Below are 2465 nucleotides of genomic sequence, written 5' to 3' on the forward strand. Positions count from 1 at the left end.
TTTGTTTTCTAAACTCGATTTGAATGCATTCTACCATTTTTTTTAGATTGTGGAGACTACGGCTGATCTTTAGTAAATAAAAATTGTTTACAAGTCAATTGTAAAACAAAAAAATTTAAATTATGATTTTATATAACATATTTTGAAGAAATTCATCAAAAATTTTGAACAAAAAGATTTTGGCATTATTAAGTAAAATTTGATCGAAAATCTGCTGTTCTACAAAAGCAATTTATTTTGAAAGTATCATTTCTATATTTGTTTTTTTGGGAACTTGTTGATGAATTTCGTCTTTCTATAAAATGAAGGTTTTCAAAATATTAGGAATTATTTTTCCTAAAGATTGTTTAGTAATAAAAAATTACATTAAAAAACAAATCTAGTTAGACTTAATATATTCGATTCCTTTTTAGGTAATGTCTAAAACATTTTCATATTTCTTGTACAGGTTCCCAAAATGTTTTTATCAAATATATAGCAGAGACCCGAACCGTTATGTATAATAGGGTTTAGCTGCACTATAATTAGAAAGCTAATAGTTCGGTTATTTGGAATTTTTTTTTAAGGTTTAATAGTGATTTGATTTTTTTTTGTTTCCAAATAATTTATCAATTTAAAAATTAACTATTCTCTTCCTTGAGTGGTATCTCGATAGATATTTATATCTTAAATTATAATTTAAAAAAATAATTTTTCAGAAACCAATTTATCATAGAATATAGGGCTCTGAATAATCGGGTTAAAATATAAACGGACTGTATATGGTAACAATTTAGAAATCTCTGGATTTTGTTATGCCCCAGTATACTGAAAAAACTATAGACTAGTAACAGATAATTTTTATCGGCGATTTGAACCTTTTCATTTCTAGCCGGGATCAAATTCAGTCTGAGATTTGAGAAAGATTCAGGAAAAACTATTTTGTTTGATCAATATTAGATATGTCTATTTATAAAAATGTCCACTAAATAATTCAAGATCTATAAAGAGGGATGGGGTTATAAAAAATGATTTTCCTACTGCCACTTGAGTGGTGGGAGTAGGGGCTATTTACGCTCCAATTTTTTGAAAAGAATAGGCATCTAAGGGGAGTGTGTATATCAAGCACAAATAATTTGTATAAGGATTCTTATTTAAATTTAGAATTGTGAATCCATCTCAGTGCTTGATGCAAAATTTTTCTCTCATGTATGTAATTAATTCAATTGATTTGTTCAAAACTGTTGTACTATAGGGGAATCGTATAATTGCTGCGTGTGGTTACTTGACCCTTGTAAAATTTTATTTAACACCATTGCCCATGTACTTTTGAAAAAAAACGTAGGAGCATTGGTTCGTAATTATGTGTAAGATAAATTGAGCCGTCGATATGAATAGATCATGACTTTTTTAACGCAGTTATGTATGATTTCCACCAGAGTTTTGCCATACTTATTGTTTCACCGTTTTTTGCTTAGCCGGTACCATGGTTGATTTGGTGGCTCCGCCATTCCAGAAATGAATTAAGATTTTAGTGAATCCTTATGTTTCCATCCACAGCATTTGGCGATAACGTATTTTTCGAATCATATCGGGATATTTAAGGAATAAGATTTCCTTCTCAAGGTCATCGGTTATATTTTATAACCAAAACTGGTATAAATAGTTAGACAAAGGTTACGATCAGAGTTGTTAAAGTAGCGCGCTACAGCTAATTTTTTGGTTATAGCTAATAGCGGCTACTTTTTTTGTAATTATTTAATTTTTTAACGCGCTACTTTATTTGAAAGTAGCTAAGTAGCCGCTACTTCGCTACTTTTAAAAAATATAATGAAGGTAAGTATAAACATGAAAATATAATATAATTAATTATAATTTTTATTATTTAATTTTGAAATTAAAATATAATTTCAATTTATAATTTATATTTTCACTTGTATTATAAACCTAAATCACGTGTTAATTTAAAATGTCATTGCCTATGGATATCCAAATCGTTGAAAGTGATTCAGACAATGTTATTAATGAAATGGAAGATACCAAGGGAAGAAAATGTTCTTAATAGCTATAATACAAAGTTCCCATTCCCTAGATTTGAAAATTTTTTAAAATAAATATATAACCAAAACTGGTTTCAAATTTATTTGTTTAAATGTAAAAAAAAATATTTCCCCAAATCAATCCAGTAGCTTTAACCTCAAGAAACACCTAAAGGTAAATTGTCATTTTTACATTCTAATAATATTTATTTTATAAGACTGTTCATGAGTTTTAAGGAAATGGAGAAACATCTAAATAATTTTGGTATAGGCGACTCTACATCCAAAAAGACTAATTCAAATCAAATTAATTAATAATGCAAATGACAATATTTATCAGAAATTGGCTGATAAAGTTATTGTTGATTTTATAATTTATACAGTTCAGCCAATGTCCTTAGTTGATAATCCATAATTTACTATGATGATTAAAACTCTATCTCCCTG

The sequence above is a fragment of the Gordionus sp. m RMFG-2023 genome, chromosome 5 (genome assembly GCF_954871325.1).
Source record: "Gordionus sp. m RMFG-2023 chromosome 5, tfGorSpeb1-WG-v2, whole genome shotgun sequence".
NCBI classification, from domain to species: Eukaryota; Metazoa; Nematomorpha; class Gordioida; order Chordodea; family Parachordodidae; genus Gordionus; species Gordionus sp. m RMFG-2023.